This window comes from Eutrema salsugineum, unplaced genomic scaffold (genome assembly GCF_000478725.1).
Source record: "Eutrema salsugineum unplaced genomic scaffold, Eutsalg1_0 scaffold_9, whole genome shotgun sequence".
NCBI classification, from domain to species: Eukaryota; Viridiplantae; Streptophyta; class Magnoliopsida; order Brassicales; family Brassicaceae; genus Eutrema; species Eutrema salsugineum.
In genome coordinates, this window is record NW_006256342.1 from 12,252,707 (window position 1) to 12,279,459 (window position 26,753).

General features: G+C 39.4%; 1 non-coding gene across 1 annotated transcript; it reads right to left on the minus strand.

The window, feature by feature from the left end:
• Window positions 1-3,451: 3,451 nt before the first annotated feature.
• Window positions 3,452-3,557, minus strand: LOC112087377. The gene has a single exon (XR_002900066.1). It is a non-coding gene; the product is annotated as a small nucleolar RNA R71 (small nucleolar RNA).
• Window positions 3,558-26,753: the final 23,196 nt, after the last annotated feature.

Here is a 26,753-nt window from a genome sequence, read left to right on the forward strand (position 1 = left end):
GTATTTATAGGGTTCAAGGTGGTATCCATGCGCTGACACTTGGTAAACACTTGTCAGTTTCCATAAACACTAGTCATCAAGCCTTAACTCTAAGCTTTCTCATTTCCTCGCCAAGTGTGTGGACCAGAGCCAGCCACATCTATCCTTATCCGGAAATAACCCACATCTATCCAGCCAAACTATACATATGGGCTGCCTAATGGGCTTTTATAAAGACCTTCTAAAAGCTTCTAAAGCATTATAAACCTTCTAAACCCTTATAAAGCCTTCTAAACCCTTGTTGAGTCCTTGCTGAATATGAACCATGCTTTACACTCCCCCTCAAGCTTAACCATATGATACGAAGGCTAAGTTTGGAGACTCATGGAGCACCACCTCATTAAAAATCTTAGCATATAAAACCACATGGGAAAAAATATGCTAAGGGAAAAAGAGTATGGCGTCCATGAGTTAGGGAAGCTCAAGCATGCGAGATGTCCACAAGCCCAAGTTTTCTGTAGATGTGATCACAGACCTTAATGGTCGCGACTTTGGTGAAGATATCTGCCAGTTGATCTTCACTACACGTATAGCAAGGCATAATAGCTCCTTCTTCAATCTTCTGTCTGACCTTATGACAGTCAATCTCGATGTGTTTGGTCCTTTCATGGAACACCGAGTTGTTGGCAATGTATATGGTTGCTTAATTGTCACAGTGGAATGTCATGGGGCTTGAAGACTCAATGTTGAAGTCTTTGAGCCAGGTAAGCTCATTTGCAAGTTTCTTCATGGCTCGGTACTCAGATTCTGCACTCGAGCAAGACACCACCTTCTGTTTCTTTGTCTTCCTAGTCACCAAGTTGCCACCAAGGAATGTGCAATATCCTGTTGTGGACTTCCTATCAGTTCTGTCTCCAGCCCAATCAGCATTGCAGTATCCCAGTATCTCTGTGCTGTCATTCTTGCCCATCCATATTGATAACACCGGATTTTGACCATATTTATGGATCACTTTAATATCTTTTACAGGTGTTTTTACTCCATTTTCAAAGGTTTTCAAAGGATTTCTATGTTTCCGGATTTTAAAAGACTTTTCAGGTAATTTGGGATAAAGAGGCACAAATTGGAACAAAAAAGACTCTTTTGGATAAATGCAGACCGTCAGAACTCTCATAGAGAGACGAAGACCTTCTCACCGTCTGATCACCCTCAAAATTGGACAACTTATAGAAGAATCAACCAGCTTTCAAATGCACTTGGTTTGGAGACATTCCAACGGTTGGATCTCAAGATATTCTATTTGCCCCGGAGCCACTTGAAGACGGCCAGCAAGTAACGCGACCGCGGCCAACAGCCTGTTTCCCGCGGTCAGAAGCCTCCCGACCGCGGCCAACCACCAAATCCCCGCGGTCACGTCACTTCCGACCGCGGACATCAAGCTCCGAATTAAAGCCTATATTTCTGAAGCCCAAAGTCATTCTCAGCCTCAATTCCGGAACCCTAGAGACCATGGAGTATTGAAGACTATAAATACTTGTCATTTAGGTCGTTTTTAGAGAGAACCCTTGATACTTTAAAAAAACCCTTTTCCTTCAGCCGTTTTTATGCAATTTTTGTAGAAGATTATTCAAGTCCGAGTTCTTCAATAGAGAAGCTTTCTTCATCTCTTTTCTTTACTGTTTTTCATTACTTTTATTAAAACCAATGATGATGTCGACCTCAGCCATGTCTGAGTAGATCCCGAGTTGGGCTTAGGGTTCCCGAAAGGGGCTCTCATAATCGATTACGACATCTAGGTTTATAGATCTGGGATTTTGACCTGTTCTCTGTTTATTCTTGTTCTTATTGCATGTATGCTTGATTGATCACCTAGTATCTGATCTAGATAGTTAGTGTTGCGAAAATTTTCATTAAGTATCAGCCCTAGAGTGAAACAGGCGATTTTTCCGTAGGAGTGGAAACCTACCTGCGGCGAGATCGTGAGTATTGACGAGTCTTGTGCAGCTCTTGCGTTCTCTCCCTTCCAGTGCCAGAGTGGAAACCTACTGGTCAGGGTTGCGAGAAACAGTTGGTTATGATCACGACAGTGACGTAGTCATACCGCCGTACTCTAGCGCTAGAACCCTATATATCGATATCCGTCAATCCCAATCTATTTACCCTAGTGTTAAAACCGATTATGAACCCTTAGAGTTCCCAAAAGCTCAGCGTTTTTAGCCATAGTTTACAAACCAATCGATTTTTATTTGCTTATTTAGATCTGCATTTCAATTGCCTTAGTTCGATATTTACTTGCTTTTACTTGCTTTCCATTCAATTTTTCTACTTGCCTTTTAGGATAGATTTATTTGCTTTCTTTTGTTTTAGTTTAATTCGTGACAAACAACTAACCTTTAAAACCAATTTAGTCTAGACATAAAGTTAAAAACCGTAGAAGAATACCAGGCACACAAATCTCTGTGTATTCGATCCCTAAATACTACAACTGATTAGCTGTGCACTTGCGGCTTTCATTTGTTTTGTTAAGGGTAAAACTTGTTCCTTCACGCAGTTGACACGACATCAAGTTTTTGGCGCCGTTGCCGGGGATTTGTTTCGCTGCCTTTTGTTATTTTTCTTGTTTTAACTGCTGTTCTAGACACCTGATCTTTAGTTCTTTCTTAAAGTTTTGCTGAATTATCTTTCCCTTCTTTTGTTTTTCTCTTAATTGCATGAATAACAGGCGCAGACCTGTAGAAAACATTCCAATTCTAGACGAGATAGACAGACACGAAAGAGAACTTCGAAGACTTAGACGAACACAAGGAATGGCCAACGACGACCAGCCTGGAGATCCTATTAACCGAGCTTTAAATATGGACCAAGACGGGTCCAAACATGGAGAAAATGAAGAGAATGATCACAGAGGAGGTGATCATGCTCGACAAGATGGAGAGGAGGATGAGGTTCCTCCAAGAAACCACCAGAACCACGAGAGAGAAGAACGTGAAGACCTTGAAGCACCCATCAATGCAGACAATGGTGACCAAACAAGGGATGCAGCCGAATGGGCGCGTTAACTGCCCTGTTCAGCAAGCAAATCAACACCGAAGACAAGCCCGGAACCATCGCATAGCTGATTTTGATGCACCTACTCAAAATTTTCAGAACTGATCTGCAATTCAAGATCCATTTCTGAACCGGAATGAGTTTGAAGTCAAGCCTCAAATCATCTCATTGGTGAAACAAAACCAATTCCATGGAGTTCCTTCTGAACACCCAATGGACCATATCGAGCTCTTTGAAGAAATCTGCAGCATGATGAGAACAAACCAAGTTCCACCAGACTATTTAAAGTGTAAGTTGTTCCCTTTTTCATTAGCAGATAAAGCTCACCGATGGTTGAAATCTTTGCCTGCAGGATCGATTACTAATTGGGAAGAATGTAAAACTACTTTCTTGAACCACTTCTATACTAAATCAAGGTCGAATCAGTTGAGAACAAAGATCTCAAACTTTCAACAAGGGCCAACTGAATCTTTCTATGAAGCCTGGGAACGTTTTAAGGAGTATGAACGTGATTGCCCTCACCATGGATTTCATGGATCAAGCCTGCTGAGCACATTTTACCGAGGATTGCAACCAAAATACAAACTTTCACTTGATACAGCTAGCAATGGAGATTTTGGACAAAAGACGATAGCCCAAGGAAGAGCCCTCATCGAAAATTTGGCTCAAGCCAATAGCAATGATTGTCCTGAATACGATCGATCGATGAAGCAAACCGGTACAGACAACAAGGAGATAACCGAGTTGAAGAACATGATGACCCAGCTTCTGAAGAACAACAATCGCCCAATCCATGCTTATGAGACCAACAATGGCGCAGAAGATGAAGGACCTAGTGATATTGATCACATTAATCAGGCCTTTCAAGAAGAAGATGTGAACTATGTAGGAGCACTGGTGCCATATCAAAATCGCTCCAACAATGGTTTCAACAACAACTTCCGGAATGCAAATTACAACAATCTCTCTTAACGCAATCCAAATGTGGAGAATCCTCAAGATCAGTACTACCCACCTCAGCAAAAATCCTTCCAAAACAAGTTTCAAGGTGGAAACTTCGGAGGAATAGTACCATATCAACCGCGACAGCCATATAACTACCAAGGTACGGGTTTTAACAATCAATTTGTACAACAGCAGGGAGTCACGACGAACCAGCTAGCTTCACAAATCGGTAGACTTGGACAGTCCATCCAACAGCTCGTTATGACGAACGAAAAAAACATCTAAAGACGTGAACGTGAAAGTCGACTGCATGTACAATGATCTGAACGGTAAGTTCGAATCTTTATCTTCGCACGTCAAAAGCTGGACATGCAAGTCGCCCAAACAGCCGACTCTATGAAGAGGCAAAGTGGAGTTCTTCCAGGAAGAGTTGAAGATAACCCTAAGAAGCTTTGCAATGCCATAACCACATTGCCGGAAGAAGAGGCCAGAACCGATGGAAAGAAAGAAGAAACCCCAATCTTTGTACCACTGTTCAAAGATGTCGATCCCAAGCAGCCACCATTTAAGGTATCTGAACGGTCACCGTTTCAAAGGCTTACAAAAGCCGATGATCCGGGACGTTTTGTTTTCCAATGTTTCATTTCAGGAATCAAGTTTACAGACTGCCTGTGCGATTCCGGAGCCAATGTCAACATCATGTCAAAGACATTTGTCAAGAAATTGGGCATAAAAACCTTAAGGACAACGACGGTTAAGGTTATCTTTGGAGATTCATCTCAAAAAGATACTGAAGGGGCGATTCATGATCTACAAGTTCTAGTGGGAGATAAGATTGTTCCAGCTGATTTCCAAGTCCTGGAGATGGATAGAGATAAGGAGAGGCCATTCATTTTCGGGAGACCATTCCTAGCTACCGTAGGGGTAGTAATCGATCACGCAAACCGGCATGCTGTTTTCCTCAATGTGGATCGCAGAAGGTACTACCCGACTATCTTAGACGGTTTTCCAAGCAAAGGAAACAGGCACAAGGAGAAAGAAAAATAGAAGCCGAAAGCTTTTGCGAAGATCAAGATCATCATTCCACCAAATGCAACAGAAACTAGTGAGGACCAAATCCAGGAGCTGATCGAAAACACAAAAAGGGTTTTAAACAATGTTAAAGTCCGGAAGAATAATAAAGGGAAGAAGACGGCTCCTCAAGGAGAAGAAGTAAAACCTCCAGCTACCGGAAGTGATAAAGGCACATCAAGTGGAGTGCCATTCAAATCAGCCTGATTCTTCTTGCCTACGTCGAGCTAAACTACTTAAAACAAAAGCGCTTAATGGGAGGCAACCCATTTAGCTACTCTTTCTTTTGGTTTTCTTTTCCTTTTTTTTACAATCTATGTTTTTCTTTTTCTTTTAAGTTTCAGGTATTTTATAAAACAAAAACACAAAAAAAAATCAGAAAATTAGAAAAACCAAGAAGAAAAGGATAGGTTTTTAGCTGCTCGGCCCGGCAAAGACCTGAAAGTTGGACGAAGGCCGCAAGAGGAAGAGCCGCGGTCGCGACCAACCGACCCGCGGCCAAGGAAGCATCAACCGCGGCACCGTGAACGTGACCGCGGCCGAGTCCTCAATCGCCGCGGTCGCGCGTCTCCTGACTGCGGCCGTTGATTGTTGAGGTGACGACGCGGATTTCCGCCGCTTTTTGACGTTTCCCGGTGTTACCGGGTGTTTCCCGGTGTTACCTTGTGTTTCCCGGTGTTACCTGGTGTTTCCCGGTGTTACCTGGTGTTTCCCGGTGTTACCTGGTGTTTCCCGGTGTTACCTGGTGAATCCCGGTGATTCCCGGTGATTCCCGGAGCATTCCCGGTAAAGCATGTTAAGATTCTCCGTAAGTTTTAAACTTTCCTTATTTGCAAGACAAGAAAGGTAAGTTCCCGTAAACTTAAAAATTTCCTGTAAATTTTCCGTTTTTTTTGCCACAAAAACGCTTTTCAAAGAAAAGAAACACACTTTTTGGATCTAAACTCCTTTTTCTCTTCTCTTCCAAAAGACTTGGAGATTTAGGAGATAGAACACACTTTTCAATTCTTAAGCTGTTTAAGAGGTTCTTGGCTCAAACCTCACTCTTTTTCAAAGCTGATTTCAATTCTGCCATCAAATCTCTCTTTCCAGCAAGGTATGAACCTCAAACTCGCCATTTTTATTGATTTTAGAACTTAGGGTTTTCTTAAAAAGCCCAAATCTCTGTTTATTGATGGTGGAAATAGCTTAAGAAAAATAGATTATCCTTTTAGGTTATCTAAAAATCGTTTTTAACACCTAGCTTAAGAGAAATTGAGATTTTTGAAACTTGGATTCTACATGCTTTATAAAAATCGAATTTGGAACAGCAAAATTGATGAATCTGATTTAGTCGTGTGTGATTAGTGATTAGTATTGGGTAATCTTTAGATTTTACATGGAAATTGCTCATTAAACCGATTTTTAGAAGATTTCTATGTTGAGAACATAAAAAATCCGAATCTAGTCATGAACTGCTTGATTTCTTTGATTTAATGTCAATTCTGCTTGCTCATGGTTTTAACTAATCTCTTTATACTAGTATTAGTATAACTGATCTTAATGTGTTAAAATCAGCATCCATATTCACTCTTTTTCCAAGAATCATTTCGGTTTGCAGAAAAATGGAACAAACCAGATCCCGAAGAAGCCGTCGCACTGGTGACAGCTCTGAGGACATTCCCGATGATGCTACTCTAGGAGAGTACATGCTGAACCAAGCCAGACCGAGAAGAAGAAACTATGTGATGAGATTGCTCCAGCACTCAAGAGAAACACGAGCAGCTCCCGAGCCACCACAGATTCGATACATTGGAAGGGAGACAAATCCGAGATTGTGTAACGGAGGACGTCCGCGATGGACTCCGGAATCCGATGATTTTCTGCCATCTGTACCTCGACTACCATTCACCATTGGCCAATACATAGTGGCCAAGGCAAGGCGTGATGCAGCTGCGGCCCGTGCTCACTTTCAGCCATCTGTTTCGACCGGCCACACCTCATCATCTACATCATCGCGCACACATTCTGATCTGGAGCGCAGAGTTGAGAGACAGGGACGACGCTTTGAGCGCGTTTTCACCTTCCTACAGGAGCAGCACCAGTTCGCAGACGACACATCGGAGCATGAGTGATTGATCAGCACTTCACTACCATCACGGTTCTATCATCATTTTTTTTTCAATTATTTTATTTCGCTTTTATTCACCATCTTCTCACCAACTTTTTCACACTGGGGACACAGTGATTTAAGTATGGGGGAGGATATCTATCCGTACTAATCATTTTCTGCTTTTGCTTTTAAATTTCAAGCACTTTTTAAATTTTAATATGTAACCTATTCGACATTAAGTATTTTTCAGGAATGTTTGACGCAAAACTATGATGATTTAGACCTGCACACTTCTACACTTTGCATGATAGCTCATTTGTGGTTAGCACTAGACTAGGCGGTAGCTAGAGTACTTGCACTACGAACTCCCACCAGAGGACTTCTATTCATGGAGATTCTTTCTGACAGGATATACTAGCTCATTTTATTTGACCTTAATAATGACATCTAATTTTCTCATCATTGATTTTAGGCAGGCATCGACATACACATCTAGGACGTCTTTTACCTTCACTTTTACCACTCTTTGTCGTCCTAGATGACCAGTTTATCTTTATCTGGTACCATACCCTAAACCCAAAACACTTGTTTTCAATCCTCATGCATTCTCTCTTTAGTTTATATCAGCAGATATGTGCAAAAACGTCGGAGAGAAGAGGAGCGACGCAGTTTTCAGTCACTTACAAAGGAAACTGAATGGAATTGGGAAGGAAGAGTATCAGAAACCTCATAAGCTTTACAAGACAGATATTAACTGGTAATTTCGTGCTCTCTAAGACTCTTTATCTAAAGGTGTTCCCTTTCTTCAAAAAAAAAAAAAAAAAAAAAAAAAAAAGAAGAGAGGGAAACAAAAAGCCTAATGAGTCTTAGATTGACGAAATTTGTGGAGCAACAGGCAACCACTATTCGTTTAAGGAGCTATGGTTTTGAAAGATTTACAAAAATCTAAGTCTGGGGGAGTTAGGAGAGAACCTGAGGAAGAAGACCAGGAATCAATGGCAAGAAGAAAGTGACTGAAAACTGTGGATACAAACAGCTTCACTCTCTCTTGCGGTTTTGCATAATATCCTGCATCCTCTAGATCTTCAGGTAACCCGTAAACACTTTAAGCCTTACCCCTAGAATAATTTTTTTTTTTTTGACACCTAGCCTAGATTGCCTTGCCTAGACTTTCTTTGATGAGAACAACCGAGATTTTTAATGAATGTTAAGAGCTAGTTGACTGGAAGTTAGATCTAAGTGCATAGATTTCTGCATGACGGATTAACGGACTAGTTCTGCCTGTATTGCTAGTGAGAATTTTCTATGCTATTCCCGATTGATGCATACTGATTGATATTGGTCTAGAAGTTTGGTCTCTGAGATTTTGTTTAGTTCCTGCGTTTTCAAACCTCTCACCGAGATTTAGCCTTTGTTTTGTTTGAGGACAAACAAAAGGCTAAGTCTGGGGGAGTTGATAACACCGGATTTTGACCATTTTTATGGATCACTTTAATATCTTTTACAGGTGTTTTTACTCCATTTTCAAAGGTTTTCAAAGGATTTCTATGTTTCCGGATTTTAAAAGACTTTTCAGGTAATTTGGGATAAAGAGGCACAAATTGGAACAAAAAGACTCTTTTGGATAAATGCAGACCGTCAAAACTCTCATGGAGAGACGAAGATCTTCTCACCGTCTGATCATTCTTAAAATTGGACAACTTATAGAAGAATCAACCAGCTTTCAAATACACTTGGTTTGGAGACATTCCAACGGTTGGATCTCAAGATATTCCATTTGCCCCAGAGCCACTCGAAGATGGCCAGGAAGTCACGCGACCGTGGCCAACAGCCTGTTTCCCGCGGTCAGAAGCCTCCCGATCGCGGCCAACCACTAAATCCCTGCGGTCACGTCACTCCCGACCACGGCCATCAAGCTCTGAATCAAAGCCCATATTTCTGAAGCCCAAAGTCATTCTCAGCCTCAATTCCGGAACCCTAGAGACCATGGAGTATTGAAGACTATAAATACTTGTCATTTAGGTCGTTTTTAGAGAGAACCCTTGATACTTTAAAAAAAACCCTTTTCCTTCAGCCGTGTTTATGCAATTTTTGTAGAAGATTATTCAAGTCCGAGTTCTTCAATAGAGAAGCTTTCTTCATCTCTTTCCTTACTGTTTTTCATTACTTTTATTAAAACCAATGATGATGTCGACCTCAGCCATGTCTGAGTAGATCCCGAGTTGGGCTTAGTGTTCCCGAAAGGGGCTCTCATAATCGATTAAAACATCTAGGTTTATAGATCTGGGATTTTGACATGTTCTCTGTTTATTCTTGTTCTTATTGCATGTATGCTTGATTGATCACCTAGTATCTGATCTAGATAGTTAGTGTTGCGAAAGTTTTCATTAAGTATCAGCCCTAGAATGAAACAGGCGATTTTTCCGTAGGAGTGGAAACCTACCTGCGGCGAGATCGTGAGTATTGACGAGTCTTGTGCAGCTCTTGCGTTCTCTCCCTTCCAGGGCCAGAGTGGAAACCTACTGGTCAGGGTTGCGAGAAACAGTTGGTTATGATCACGACAGTGACGTAGTCATACCGCCGTACTCTAGCTCTAGAACCCTATATATCGGTATCCGTCAATCCCAATCTATTTACCCTAGTGTTAAAACCGATTATGATCCCGTAGAGTTCCCAAAAGCTCAGCGTTTTTAGTCATCGTTTACAAACCAATCGATTTTTATTTGCTTATTTAGATCTGCATTTCAATTGCCTTAGTTCGATATTTACTTGCTTTACTTGCTTTCCATTCAATTTTTCTACTTGCCTTTTAGGATAGATTTATTTGCTTTCTTTTGTTTTAGTTTAATTTGTGACAAACAACCAACCTTTAAAACCAATTTAGTCTAGACATAAAGTTAAAAACCGTATTAGAATACCAAGCACACAAATCTCTGTGGATTCGATCCCTAAATACTACAACTTATTAGCTGTGCACTTGCGGCTTTCATTTGTTTTGTTAAGGGTAAAACTTGTTCCCTCACGCAGTTGACACGACATCACATATGCCTTGGCCTGATGAGCCTTTGAGATACCTCAAGATGCGTTCCACCATACCCCAATGATGTACGGTTTTGCATTTGCTGATTCACAGGAAAGCAGAGATCAGGTCTAGTCAATGTCAAGTAGATCAGTTTACCTACAATCCGGCGGTATTTGGGAGTGTCACTGAACAGCTCATCTGATGTCTCCCCCTTTCGATTGACCTGATACCTTCTTCGAGTGGAGTTTTGGCTGGCTTAGCTTCAAGAAAACCTGTTTCACTCAAGAGATCCAAAATATATTTTCTTTGTTACAAGAAAAGACCATCATCAAAGCGGCACACCTCAATTCCAAGAAAATATTTCAACTCTCCAAGATCTTTAATTTCAAAAACAGATTTAAGAAAGGACTTAGTCGATTCAATACCTTCCTTGTTGTCTCAGGAGATGAAAAGATCATCAACATATATGAGAACAACAACAATACCTTTAGGTCCTTGGAGGGTGAACAAGGTGTGGTCTGATTCGGATTTCTTGAAGCCATGATCTCTAAGAGTGAAGTTAAGCTTGTGGTACCATGCCCGAGGTGATTGCTTAAGACCATAGATGGCTTTGCGAAGTCTTAAGACCTTGCCTGGTGCAATAGTGTCTTCAAGACCAGGTGGAGGTCGCATGTAAACTTCTTCTTCAAGCTCACCTTGAAGAAAAGCATTCTTGACATCCATCTGCCACAAATCCCTAGACAAGTTAGTAGCTAATGAAAGTACAACTCTTACAGTCTTGAGGTTGGCCACTGGTGAAAATGTATCTGTGTAATCAGCTCCATATGTCTGAGTGAAGCCTCGGGCCACCAAGCGAGCCTTGTGCCTCTCAATATCTCCATTGCTCTTGAATTTGATAGTGAAGACCCATTTGGAGCTTACGTCCTTCTTTCCTTTTGGTAAGTTAGCTTCATCCCAAGTGTGGTTCCTCTCCATGGCCTCCTTTTCATATTGAATGCCATTAGTCCAGACTTCTTTATCTTTAGCATCTTCATAGCTCTGAGGAATCTCATAGAGTTCCACTTTCCCAAGAAAAGCCATATGTTCATCTGGTAGAAGGTCAATCGAACAAGGAACTTGAGCTGGGTGAGCGACGGCTATATTGTTGTAGTAAACCCTTCTATTGATGAGTCTTGTACTTCTACGGAGTTGAGGAACAGCTGCGCCAGGTTCCACTATATCACCAGCTTTGGAATCTGGCTTATCATTCTCCAAATGAACATCTTCTTGTTGTGGAGTTGGCGTTGGATCTTCTTCTGGCTCAGGATCCACTTCTATCGGTTCTTTCTCACCACCAGGGTCTGTAAGATTGAGTGGTGTTTGTGCATCGATATCCGGAGTCTGATCAGAGCTGGGAGGTTCAGGAGATCGCCTTAGGGTAACATCGTTTCCAAGGTGATCTAGAAGAAACCGCAAATTCAATGCCCGGTCATCGGGTGAGTTGGAGATGTCTTTGAGGTTTTGCCAGTCTTTAACTGTGTAGTAGCCCTGCTGCTCCATGAACTTAACATCCCGAGACACATAAGTTCTATTGGTAGATGGGTAGAAGCATTTATAGCCCTTTTGCGTTGTGGAATAACCCAAGAAGATGCATCGAGTACTCTTTGCCTCAAGTTTGTTCCTCTGGTCTCCTAGTATAAGAACAAAACAAACTCACCCAAAAACCCTTAGATGATCAATAGATGGTTTAGATTTATTCAGTACCTCAAATCGAGAGGAGTCTTGTAGGACTCTTGTGGGAATTCGGTTTATGAGGTAGCAGGCTGCCATGACCGCATCTCCCCAAAATCTTTTGGGCACATTAGTATGGAACATCATCGACCGAGCCACCTCCATCAGATGTCCGTTTTTCCTCTCAGCCACTCCATTTTTTTGTGGAGTGTATAGGAAAATATTTTGGTGCATAATGCCATGTTTTGCTAAATGTTCTTTGAATCGGTGATTTGTATACTCTCCTCCATTATCAGACCTAAAGACTTTAATCTTGGCATGATATTGGTTAGTGACATAGTTTTGAAAGTTGAGAAATGCATCATATACACGATCTTTAGATGGAAGCAATGTAATCCAAGTGTATTTTGATTTCTCATCTATGAATGTCACAACGTATTTATTGTTGTCTCTAGAAATGCAAGGAGAAGTCCAGACATCCGAATGAACTAAATCAAAACAGTTTTCATAAATTGTAGTTGATTTTGGAAAAACATTCTTGCAATGTTTACCAAGAATACAGGCCTCACAACTCAAATGATCAAAACATACCTTAGGTAATAGTTCAAGTGCACGAGAATGGGGATGACCTAATCTAGCGTGCCAAACAGCGTTTAAACTAGCAGACAAACAATAACTAGAAGGCATAGATGCAAGAGTGCTTGGAGATAAATCTTCAAGTACATAAAGCTCATCTTTGATTCCACCCTTTCGAAGAACTTTGTCATTCTCAATATCCTGAAAATATATATATCATTAGGCCCGAAGATAGCTTTGCAATTTAAATCTTTAGTAGCTCTAACACACAATAGATTCGATGTAAATTTAGGCATAAAGAATGCTTTAGAGTTCTTATCAAACAGGTTCAAATTTCCTATGCCTTCTACAGGAATTTTATTACCATTTGCAATAACTACATTTCCTAAGGCCGGTTTAATGTCTTTGAGCAATTGCGAGTTACTAATCATATGGTGTGAAGCACCCGAGTCTATAAGAATATCATTGATAGACTTTTGGGTAAAGAAAGTGATACCAGACTCCTTCAAGGAGGCAATGGCTTTGATGACCACTTCCAAGTCAGCATTCCTCATAAAGTCTCCTTGGATGGTCTCTTCTCGGTGAGTGGATGAACCGGCCTGACTTTGAGACGCCGAGTGTTCATAAGAAGTATTGGCCCTTCAATCTTTGAACTTGGCTGGCTTAAGATGTGGATGAAGGATCCAGCACTTGTCTTTGGTGTGGCCCTTCTTCTTGCAGTATTCACACACCCATGGCTTCTTCTCCTCCGGCTTGTAAGTTCCCTTGTTGGCTATGAGAAGCTCTCCTTTACCACCAAAGAGGCTGGATGACCCTTGTTCTTTCTGGATGCGAGCAGACACCTCCTCAAGACTTGGAAGCTTATCCTCAAGCAGAATGTGCTTGATGACGTCATTGAACACCGGGTTCAGAGTGAGCAAGAGACCAAAGACCTTATCTTGCTCACGCCGAGCATTCAACACCATGGGATCTGTTGTGGCTGACCTCAGCATCTCAAATTCAGCCCACAGAGATCTGAATTTACCAAAGTGTTTGGTAAACTCCATATCTTCCTAGCATAGGTCGTTGATGGCTTTCTTCACCTCAAAGACGCGGCTCAGGTTGGTGTCATTTCCATAGCCGTTCTTGAGAGTTTCCTAAAGAGCCTTTGCGGTCTCACAGTAGGAGTAAGCTTCAAGAATCGCTGGATCTAGAGAGTTCTGGATGAGGCCAAGCACCGTCTGGTCTTCTTGAAACCATTTGGTTTCCTCAGCAAGGAGTTCTTCACTCTTCTTCTCATCTTTGTCTTCATCCTTTGGTTTTTGTCTTCCAAGATGTCGCTCCAGAGACCACGACCACGAAGAGCAGTTTTGGTGGTTCTGGACCACACAAGATAGTTAGCTCCCTTGAGCATAACTGGAATCACCACCATTTTTGTGTTCTCCATGATGAACAGAAAGTAACCGTTGGGTAATAGAATAAAAGAGACAGAGTGAACCAGAGAATAAAAAACAGAGATTAGGGACGAGATTTAAAGAGAATAGAACAAGACTTAGAGATCATTGCTCTGATACCATGTTGAGATTTGCGAAATAAAATTGTAAATAAGCTAAGAGAAAGTAGATTGAAACAGAGAAAAGAAAAATGTTTTTCTCCTTAGATTCAGAATAATGATGGCTACAAGAGAACCCTAATACATATGGGCTGCCTAATGGGCTTTTATAAAGACCTTCCAAAAGCTTCTAAAGCCTTATAAAACCTTATAAACCCTTATAAAGTCCTTGCTGAATATGAACCATGCTTTACAGTTTCTCCCTTATTCCTCAGCACGATTGTTAATTCTGTGACCAAGAATGACGAACCTCGTCACTCTCGTCTCCGAAACTGACAAGCTGGGGGCTAACTGTTGGGGTCGGTTTCACCCCAAATTTTAACCATCTCGAAAATGACTAAGTACCGGGAAAAACCGAGCCACAGCAAAAGACACTCGAATGGGCCGAATCCATAAGGGAGAGGAATAATTGGGCTGAGCCCTGCAAAGGAGTGCGAAGGAGTAATCGGGCCGAGCTGCGCACGAGGAGACATGGGCCGAGCTTAGCCGCATCTCAGCTGGATTAGGCTGAGCCCTGTGAGGGAGTTATTGGGCCGAGCCCTGTGAGGGAGTTATTGGGCTGAGCCGTATTGTGAGACATGGGTCGAGCCACACCTCGGTAGGATTGGGCCGAGCCGCGCTTCGATGAGTTAGGCCGAGCTGCGTCTTGACGAATTGGGCTACAGCGTGACGCTTCAGTGAGCAGACTCCAACAACAAGTGGACCTAGCCGCGAAGATGTAAGGCCCGTAAAAACCCTAGGCGAAGCGTTATGGCGGCGGCCGCACGAGACAATAAAGAAATATTCTGAAAATCTTACCCGAGATTTTTGGCTTGGCGGTTTAAAGAATTAGTATAAATAGTCAATGTATTCGATTCATTATGTAACTTTTACCAACTTAAGAGCAATAAAACTTAATCAATTTCCAGCAAAGAGCTTTCTTTTGATCTTGGGTTCTGTTGAGAAAAACCCTAGAGATTTCCGATCCCCTAAAAGTTTTCTTAACAAATTTTGGTTGTGTGAATTTCGGCTCACTTTCTTAGTAGCATGAATTCATTGAAAGCACCCTGACCAATGATCACATCTAGAACCTTAGCTTTATCTTATTTTGAATTTGTCTTTATTTTACTTCTCTTTTTTGTCATGTCTAGTTCTTTATCTAGTTTATGATTATTGCTTGCTTGTTTTATGTATCTAGATCACTTTGTTACCACATCATTCACTTGTTAGACTTGGATTAAATAAAAATCATATATTTTTGATTGATACCTCAAATAATATAATGGTTTGAGTACTTGAGGAATTGATCTTGAATTGAGAAATTCTTTCTATCAATTTGGCGCCGTTGCCAATTGGAGAGATATTCTAGCATTAGAACTTTGGATCTTCTTGAGGTCAAGTCATTTTTACCTTTTGTTATACTGATCTCCCTTCAAGTTCTGTTTTTCTTGTAGGTGCATCCAAACCAGAAGTCAAGCAAGAAGAGAAAGTGAAAGAGCTGTGCACACTGAGAGATTGGGTATGAATGAAGGGCAACAGGCTCATGGTGGTAATGGAAACCACCAGGCTTAGCATCAGGCTGCTCAAGCTAATCCCCAACCCTTCCCACCCCAAGCTGCAAGTAATGCTCCAAGAAATCCAATCCTTGTTGGTGCTAATGATGCAGCCAATGCACACACCAATAGACAAGGGATTCAGGCACCTGCGGTAGAGAACAACAACTTTGAAGTGAAGGCAAGCCTCTAAACATGGTCCAGAATAGCAAGTTTCATGGGCCGCCTACCTGGACTTTTCCGAATAAATACACGCGGTGGTTTATGGTGGTCGGTGGCAGTCGCAGTGGTTTAGAGTGGCCGGAAATTTTTTTGCAGAGTTTCGCTGTTCTTTTTCTTTTTTACTAAAAATTGACGTTGACACTTATCTATTAAGAAAGGTGGGCAGTGCCAAAAACAAAATCCCGAGCAGATGTGTCGTGCTTGCAAAAAAAATTTCTGAACAGTTATGTCGTGCTTTCGTGTAGAGGTGTAAGCAGGTGAAGCAGGACAATAACTTGCTGTGTCGTACTTGGCGTATGGAAAATTTTCGCCGGCGCATGGAGAGAGAGTGTTGGCGCGTGGAGGGCGTGTGTCTAAGCTGTTCAACCAGGCTGCTGAGTCAACCAGCTGAGTCAAGCAGGCAGGGTGCTGCGACATGGAGCAGCTTCCCCTCCAGCCACACCATTCCAACTCACAGATCAAACCAGAAAAATCCACAGAACACACTACTCAACCAAAAAATCTAAACCCTCGGCCAGAAAAATTAACTTATCCCACTAACCTACCTTCCCGTAGACCCAAACACACAAAATAACTGCTTAAAAAAGTCGCTCGGCTGTAACGATATTCCCTCAGCCAGACATATTTTATCTCAGCCAAATAGATTTTCCTGCATAATTTATTTTCCTTTGGCAAGATATTTACCATTCTTGGAACCCAACACATTCAGTTCGTCACATGTGATCCACTTAACCATCTTCGATTCTCCTTGATCTGCTTATACTTTTACAAGGCTGTATCTTTTTTCTTAAGCTTTCTCCGATCTTCTCATGATCTCTATGTCCACGCCGACAATCCAAACATGTCCTCAATATTTTTCTATAAGATTTAATATCCCATGGTTAACTTCCATCCTAGTGTCTCAGCCAAGTTAAGTTCCTTTTGATCATCTTTCAGTTGTACAGCCACTTAGGCTCCTCACGTCTATTTTTACTATTTACACGTCTCATTCCTCCCTCTTGATCACCTAAGACATTTCATGACCCTTTATTGTTTGTACAGGTTCTTCCGTGCTATTCCTGCCCTGGCCATCTTACAATTCCCTCAAGCCACTATTTTTTTCTTCGGCCAAAGACAATCAGTTTTAGGAACTTTTATTATGATTTCTATGTATTTGTAGTTTCAAGGCTATTTTCGGGAAACTTATAAAAAATGATGGCAAAATAGAAGAAAGCCACATTTTTAGTTCAGAGTGAGACCGTCAGAAGTTCAGCCTCAAATAAAAACTTTCTCACCGTCTGATTCAGCTCAAATTTGGAGACAATCGATAAGAGACAACCAGCTTTCCATAGCACTTTACATCACAAAGATCCAATGGTGCAATAAAAAGATATATGAAGAACAAATTGACCCAATTGACCGGCCCCGGAAGACTCTCATCTGCGGGAAAGTGGCATTTTACATGTCCTGGAAGACTTTCACCCCCGGTGGACCTAAGGACGAGCCACAAGGCCCAACATCAAAGCCCAATTCGCCATTCTTCTTCAGAGAAGCCCTAAATGAGATCTGGAAGACCCTAGGACCTATAAATACATTTCTTAGCAGTCCTAAACGGGTGTGTAGTCTTGTAATGAGATTTTGAGCCACCAAACTTTGTTTTTCTAGGGTTAGGTGATGGAGATGGGGATTCTTCCCCTGATCCATTTTTCTTTCTCCTTTCTATCTACTTAACTTTTCTGTTTAATCTTTTGCATTCTTTCATGTCTTTTATCATCCATTGCATCATGTAGATCTGTCCCAGAGAGTCAAGTTGTTTGAAGAGTTTTCGATATGAATAGATATCGATTAGGATTTCTAAGTTTCTAGACCATATTCTGGATCTCATCTCTTCTAAGTTGTTCATATTGCATGAGAGTAGATTCATGACCTCTTCTCTGAGCCTAAGATCGATCAGAGCCACGAGAGTGCTGTATCAGATCATCCATACCTAGCTTCAGAAGAACATAGTCGCTATAGGAGTCGAGAGCTACCTGTAGAAAAGATGTGAGCAGAAAAATTCAATATTTAATGCATCATCTTAGTTCTGGCTTGAGAGCGAGAGTTATTTGTCAGATCTGTGTGATTAGTTGATTAAGATGGCAAGAGTTGGTTAATCATACACCTGTCTATTCTAGTTCCATGCAGATCCCAGAAACAGATGAAGATAAATCGCTCGGAGACTAATTGGAAATGCTTTGACATCAATTAGAGTAAACCGTAGAAGTCTAAATCACCACCTATGAGTTTAGATCTATAGTTTGAGACGACATGTTTGAGATATTCTTTTAACAATTCATTTTGCATTGCATCTATTTCCTGTGAATATTAGATTAGGTTTAGTTTAGGATTCTTAACCAAAAACCCAAAAATACCTTGAGTTTATTACTTTGCTTACTTCCAGTTTGTTGTTTCTTGCAGATTAGACATCCTCCCTGTGGATCGACATCCTAAATCCTACAACGTACATCTGTGCACTTACAGACACTAGGGTTTTATAAATTTAAAACTTTTTGAGGACCAATGGGCTTGTAAAAACGCAACCCTAGGCCCGCATTGCATCAAAGTTTTTGGCGCCGTTGCCGAGGAGGTTTTAGTCGCTGGAGGTCTAAACCTGGGAGGTTGAAGCCGCAGATGACTATATATATGTCGAGTTTCTGCCAAAAAATCATAAGAAGTAAACCAAACTCATACACACTCTAACTTTTTCTTTTTCTACTTATTCTTTCTTCTGCTTACCCTAGTTTCAGAATCCTTGAAGCATGGATTATCCGAGAAGAAACCCTAATCCCGAGCGAAGGTTTTGTAACCTGTGTGAAGCTCCCTGCGCATGTGAATCACCATCCAGTCGTGATTCCAATCATCTTGTTCGGCCGAATCATCCGAACCATTACCATGGAGACTCGCGAACTCCGAGCCACCGAGATGCGCCCTATTCGCCACACCTGGTGAATCGTCGACCATCTCATCCTTTACCTCATCAGATTCTGCACCAGAACACTGAGGCTGATTGATTTAGGCTCCAACTGAATTGATTAGAATCTATGCTGAATCAATACATTGACTTCCAAGTTGTTACGGAAGCTACCCTGTACAAGAGGATCGATGATCTCACCCACCATGTGAAATCGCTGGAAGAGCTGCACTCTAAGGATATTTCTGCCGTAAAAGGGAAGATATAAGCTTTTGAGAAAGAGCATACAAGACAGAAGTATGATATCCTTCAAGGATCCATCGATGCCAAGGCTTCCAAGCTTGAGATCAGAGAGGTCAATGAAATTGCTTCATGGTATAGAGGAAGAACAGATGGTGAACTTCAAGAGATTGAATTTCGTCTAAGCAATCTTGAGCACAAGAGCAAGGAAACCAGTTCTGACATAAAGCATCTCTCTAAGTGCCAAGGAGACACAATCCTTGTGGTGAGGAAGATCTTTGAGAATCATAAGGATTCTCTTGTTCATGGTCAGCAAAAAGAAGGAGGATCAACCATTTCTGATGTAGGGGATCCTACAATGGACACCCAGAATAACCCTGAACACATCCTGGATGAGCAAGAGGAAGGAGCAGTTGATGAGCAGCCCTCGGAGGTCCCCATCGCGGCCAAGAGAACTTCACCCACGGCAGAAAGACACTTGGCCGTGGGTGCGATGCCTTCACCCGCGGAGGACCACCCTTTCTCCCCATGCTTGCAACACCAAGTCCCTGAAGGTGAACCAGACGTCATAGATGTGGCGGATGAATCACCTAAGAGGATTTAAATGCCATACATAGATTCAATCATCAGTTTCAATGCAGCTAAGTTCTATTGTGATTCTTATTATGCATTTGAAGCACCAGATCATCCACAGGAAAGACAAGTTCGAACTCTGCACAAACTTCAAAAGGTCAATTTCTTATCTCTTGTGACATGAGAGGTGAAAGATTTCTCAATATTCTTTGTGATTCTGGAGCTTGCATTAACATGAAGTCCAAACCCACTGCTTTGAGACTTGGCATTAAGAATATTTCAAGTACCAGGACAAAGATTAGCTTAGCAGATGATTCAAGTGCAACACCAAGAGGGATAGCCCAAGATATTCCTCTAAGGATTGGAGATTGCATAGCACCTGTCGATCTATACATAGTGAAAACCAAAGATGACTCATATCCAGTTATCCTTGGATGGCCTGTCTTAACAACTGTTGGAGCCATCATGGATTGGCCCAACCGGAGAGTTTCTTTTGCAAATATCGACAATGACATCTTCTATGAAGCTACACCACTAAAGAGCAAAGGAGGAAATCATAACGCCCAGACATTTGAACCAGAAGAACTCTGGAGTGATGAAGAACCTGCAAGAGAGAACAGGAGGATTTCGAAAGGACTTGTCTTAGGACAAGATCCTATTTGAACTAAGTATTTTTCTTTGCATAGTCTAGCTAAGGACTATAAACCAAAACGCTTGATGGGAGGCAACCCATCTATATACTTATTTGTGTAGTGATTTGCTTACGTGTCGCGCTCGCAGCGAGTTTCATCGTCTTTCACTTAAGTGTCAACTCCAGAATCGGTTTCGGTCGCAAAAAAGACCGTTTAGCCATATTTTCTTATTACATGTCATTTTTTATTGGTTCTTATCTGATGACGTGTAAAAAAAATTAAAACAAGCCGGTCTAAATTATTATGGTTTAATGCTTAATTCTAAAGTCAATCAAACCGTTTTTAAAATAATATAAAACCAAAATTTAGAAAAATTTTACAAAAACATTTTAAAAAAAAAACCAAAAAAAGAATCTATATCTCTTAGTATTTACCATTTTCATGTTTCCCAATTTTAGAAAAAAATCTACAAAAATGTTAAAAGAAACAAAAAATGGAATCTATTTAAAAAGTAATGGAATGTCGTTTCAAAATAAACAAAAAACAAGATTTAAGAAAATATCAAACAAAAAAAATTTTCTTTTAAAAAGATAATAGATATATATATATATATATATATATATATATATATATATATATATATATATATATATCTAATTAATGGAATGTCGTTTAAAAAAATCATGATTATAAACCACATTCATCGTTTAAAAAAAAAATAATTATATGGGTAAAATTTCTCTTATTTATATTTTTGTTGACAATTATAACTAATTTTAGAACCATGATTATAAACTGATGACAAAAAAAAAAAAAAAACCATGATTAGAAACCACCTTGTAGGAAAACTGGTTCTACAAATGGCATAAGGGAGTCTATGGTCTCCCTTCTTAAAAAAATGCTAGATAAACACAACCCTCTTGTGAAAGCATTTAGAACTGTCTGAGATCGATTCAGTGAGACTCCAAATAATCAGAATCTGAAATAAAAATTAATTTATGAGAGAGATACAAATGGAAAGACACATAATCTGCCAACTGCCAACGAAGTTGCTGCTTTGATATCAAGAGATTTTGTTTTAGGAACAAACTCACGAGATACAATTCTAGAATGTACAAGTGGGAATCTACAACACATTAGTGAATTGCATTCATCTTATTTTCCTCTACAGTTTTCCCTTTTTTCTGTATGGTGAAGATGGTTTTCGGCTAGAAATTGACATAGGTTTCGTGGATACGGCTGGACAGAAAAGGAAAAAAATAACAATGTGTGAGTTCTTTGCTTTCCATCTTCAAGAGAGATTTGGTGAAGCACATACCATAATGATGTCAGAAAAATTATATCAACAATTCTTGGTCAAATGTTTTCATGATGATAGAGACAAACAGATTGAGATATCTTTATTTAAATCAGAAAAACATTCAATGTGATAATTATGAACGACTTGCAAAGTCTGCAGAAAAAGGAACTTGTGACCTTTCTGACCAAGGCAGCCGGGTCTATATGTCTGCTTCATATACAGGAGGATCAAGGTACATGAATCAACATTATCTTGATGCAATGGCGATATGCAAGCACTATGGTTTTATCACAATAATATGCAATCTTAAGTGGCCTGAGATTACTAGACATCTTAAAAAGCATAATTTGAGTACCGAAGACAGACCTTGTATTTGTTGTAGGATTTTTAAAATGAACGTTGGACAATCTCATGCACAGATTAACTAAGAAGAATACATTTGGTAAATGTAACGCAGGTAAGATGATCAATTAAATATCTTTTATTTACATTATCAAAATAAAAACATAATCAAAATAATTTTTTTTGACACTGTCTGGTCTCCTTTTCAACTAAATATACCATTGAGTTTCAAAAGAAGGGGTTACCGCACACACATATAGTCTTTTTCCTACATCCAGACTCAAAGATACAAACGCCAAAGGATATAGACGAGATTATCAGTGCTGAAATACCAGACAAGGAGTTAAAACCTCTTTTGCATGAAGTTGTAGGTGACGTTATGATTCATGGACCATGTGGAGTCGCAAATAAAAATAATGTTTACATGGTAAACGGTAAATGTTTCAAGTTTTTCCCAAAAAAAAATTGTGAACAAACTACCACTGATGCTGCTGTGTTACCATGCTCATATCAACGTCGAGTGGTGCAATCAGGCCAGTTCAATCAAGTATTTGTTTAAATATATAAACAAGGGAGCTGATTATGTGCGAGCTGGTGTTGCCGAAAAAGATAAACAAAACGAGATAAAAATGCATTACACTTGCAGGTTAAACAAAATTACCTTCAAATTTAAGATTGTATATAATTTGGAAAGTGTTTATCTGTTTAAAACTAATAAAAATAAATGCTTCTATTATAGGCATATTGCACCCTGTAAATCTTTCTGGCGGATAGAGGCCTACCCAATACAAGATTGAAGTACAGCGGTTGAGAAGCTAACATTCCATCTGCCTAATCAGCAGATGCTAATGTATAAAGCAAAAAAAACACATTAATGATGTTCTGGGGAAACCATATGCCGGTATGTCTAAGTTTCTAGCGTGGTTTTAGTGTTATAAAATATACAAGGGAGCAGCAGACCTGACATACCCCGATCTCCCATCAAAATTTTTTTGGCACCAAAAAACGAGATCCTGGGAACCAAGGACAAGAAAAGGGAAAAAGGTTATAGGAAGGCTTGTTTTCCTATCTCAAACACTAGATCAAATCTATTACTTGCGACTACTGATTAATGAAGTTAAGACGCAACATGTTTTGAGGATATAAGAACTTACAAAGGTGTAGTCTATAAGATATTCAAAGATGTTTGCTATGCACACGGATAATTAGACGATGACAAAGAATATATTGAAGCAATAAAGGAGGCCAGTTTCTGGTTCTGCAAGATATACACGCAAATTGTTTGTCATCATGATGCTCTCAAATAGTGTAGGTTCCGTACTTGGAGTTTGGAATGCTTCATGGGAAATACTCTGATTCAAAGATATATTGTATGAACAAAATAAAATATGGAAGAAAAAAAGTATATTTACCTATATAAACTTCTCTTAACATGTTCACAATTAAATATCTCATAATATATTATTTTATTAATGACTCTAACTTCTGTATTTCGAACTGATACAATCAATTATACATTTTTTTGTAGATTTGGTGCTAACAGAAGAACAGATAAATAATTTCACTCTTTCTAAGATCAAAAAATTAATGAGTTTTCATGGAAGTACTCTTGCCAATTTTGACAATATGCCAAAGGCAGACGATATCAAAATTTATAAATTCAACAATCAACTGCTCAGCGACGAAAATATTCAAAGATCATATTAAATACATAACAATGATCCCAGAAGAGCAGTTGGGTATTTATAATGAAATTCTAAATGTTGTTCAAAGCAATAGGGGTGGCGTTTTCTTTGTCTATGGCTTTGGAGGCACAGACAATACATTTCTTTGGAGTATTCTAGGTACTGCTTTGAGATTAAAGGTGAAGTTGTCATAAATGTAGCATAAAGCGGAATTGCTTCATTGCTATTACAAGGGGGTAGGACAGCCCATTCTAGGTTTGAAATTCCAATAAATATCAATAACAGCACAACATGCTCGATGAAATCTAGTACACATTTAGCAGACTTAATCAAGGAAACAAAGCTAATAGATTGGGATGAAGCTCCAATGATGAATAAACTCTGTTTCGAGACACTCGACAGAAGCATGCAAGACATAATGAAATCTGAAGAACCTATTGGACGCAAAGTCATTGTTTTTTGGGAAGATTTTCGGCAGGTACTCTCGGTAATACCAGATGCCTGTAGAAATATAACAGTAATGGCTGCATTGAATGCATCTAAGCTTTGGAAAAAAGTATAAGGTTCTACGGCTGACCAAAAAAATGTGACTACACACCGGTCTAAGTGAGAGTGATCCAAATGATATAAGCTCTTTTTCAAAATGGATTCTGGAAATCGGAGAAGGGAAAATTAATGAGCCTAATGATGGAGAAACTGAGATAGAGATTCCATAAGACTTATTAATTAAGGATTGTGATGATCCAGTAAAAACTATAGTAAGGAAAATATATGGATAATCCTTTGCTAATAGAGATGACCCCACGTTTTTTAAGGAACAAGCTATTTTGGCCCCAACAAATCTGGATGTCGAGAGAATTAATGAGTGTATGCTTTCACAATTAACAGGTATTATTTCTTTGACAATACAATATATATTAACACGTCTTCCTACTTAGATTTTGAATATCTCAGAACCCTCTAGTTGTCTAATTCTATAGGTGAGGAAAGAGTTTATTTGACCGCTGATAGTATTGACTCATCGTAAAAAGTGGTAATTCCAGAAGATGATATAGATACATTGGACAAAGATTTTCCAAAAGATATTGTCTACACACAAGTATTCTTGAACAACATCAAAATTTTAGGCTTGCCTAATCATAGACTGGTTCTGAAGATCGGACCTCCTATTTTCTTACTTAGAAACAGTGATCCAAAAAGAGGATTGTGCAATGGCACACAGCTTATTGTCACTCAGTTAACAAATCACGTTATCGAAGCAAGAGTGATTACAGGAAAATCTAACAGTGATGTAGACGAGAAGGTTTTAATCCCAAGAATGTTTTTACTCAAGCCGATGCAAGATTCCCTTTCAAGATGCACAGAAGATAATTTCCAGTATCGCTTGCTTTTGTAATGACGATAAACAAAAAGTCAAGATCAGACTTTGGAGAAGGTAGGATTGTATTTTCCAAAACCAGCTTTCTCTCATGGTCAACTTTACATTGCACTTTCAAGAGTCACAACGAGAAAGGACTTAAATATATTGATCACTAACAACAATTGAGCACCACACAAAACCATAAAGAATATCGTCTACAAGGAGATTTTTGCCAACATATAGACTATATTTTTTTAAATAAGGCAAATATTATTTAGAGTAAGATATCAAACTACATTGAAAGATTATTTCAAAACTATTTACAAAGTTATTTAAAACGATTTTATGATTAAATTTAAAGTTAATTCCAATTTTATATTCATATCAGAATCAATATTTACAAACTAAAAATTACTCTGTTTTAGTTCAATATTTTTGTTAATGTGCTTAACTTCATTGTTATCTAGGAGTGTGATACTATATATTATCTTTCATTTGATAAAAAATAGGCTACAAGAAATTATAAAAACAACCATGCACAACAATAGAGATACAATAAACAAAAAAAAACATCCAAAAGTTTAAAAAGACACATAATACTCTCTATCATTATCCTATGACAAAAAAACAAGACCTAAAACTGCAAACCTAATACATAACAAAAGATTTTAAATTCAAAAAAAAATAAACTCTGAATAACACAAACAAACCATGTCTAAAATACGTAGAACAATGACCAAAAGATCTTTGAAACAATTTAAACAAAATTATTTTGATATTAACATGCATTTTCTACTCTTTTTTACTATGTTATCACAATCGTCTACAAACAATAAAATGCATACTCAATAAAAAAAAAACTAAACTACTACTACATTTTCAAAAAAATCAAATAAAATTTAAATCAGTTTGCGCCAGGCGCGGGCAAGTTAACTAGTTTAGGTACTTATTTGTTTTTGTTTAACTTTTTTTTCTATTAAAGATCCTTCAGCCGCGGCAAGAAGAGGTTTGCCGCGGCTGCGACACCTTGGCCCTTGGCCAGCTTCAGTTCGGCCATCTTTGGCCACTTAATAAATCCAAGTTGGATCAAGCACCACTCCACATCATCCACCATCCACCATTCAACATCCTACCACCTCCATAACCACCTCACAATCCATCACCAACACCAGGTAAGTTTTTCTTTCCTCTCATCTTTTAAATTTTTCACATACTCTATTTCTCATCCTTGCCTGATTTATTTCACACTGGGGACAGTGTCCTTTAAGTCTAGGGGAGGATTTTATTCCTTTCTAACCATCTTTCTTGCATGATCCTTTGCATTCTGCATTTTTCTTAAATTTTTTCCATTTTTTAGGTTTTCTTAAAACTTTTCAAATGTCTTTTGAGTTTCAAAAGATGTTTTCAAAGGTCAAATATATTTTGAGGGAATAATTACAAAATCGAAGATGATAACCAACATGTTTGCTTCTACACCAATCATTCATAAAAAGCTCTTTCAAGGTTTAGTACTAGACTAGGCGGTAGCTAGAGTACTTACACTACGAAATCCCACCAGAGGACTTCTATTCATGGAGATATTTTTTGACAGGATATACTAGCTCATTCTACTTGGACTTAATCTTGACATCTAATTTTTTCATCAACGATTTTAAGAAGGCATCATGATATACATCTAGGACATCTTGACCTTATTGTTACCATTCTTTGTTGTCCTAGATGGCCAGTTCATCTTTAGCTGGTACCTCACCCTTAGCCCAAACCTTCATGTTCAAACCTCATACACTCTCTTTTAAGTCTATGTTGACAGATATGTGCAAAAACGTCGGAGTGGAAGGAACAACATAGTTTGGTATTCACTTAAGAAGTTATTGATTCACAACCTGGACAAAAATCCAAGTCTG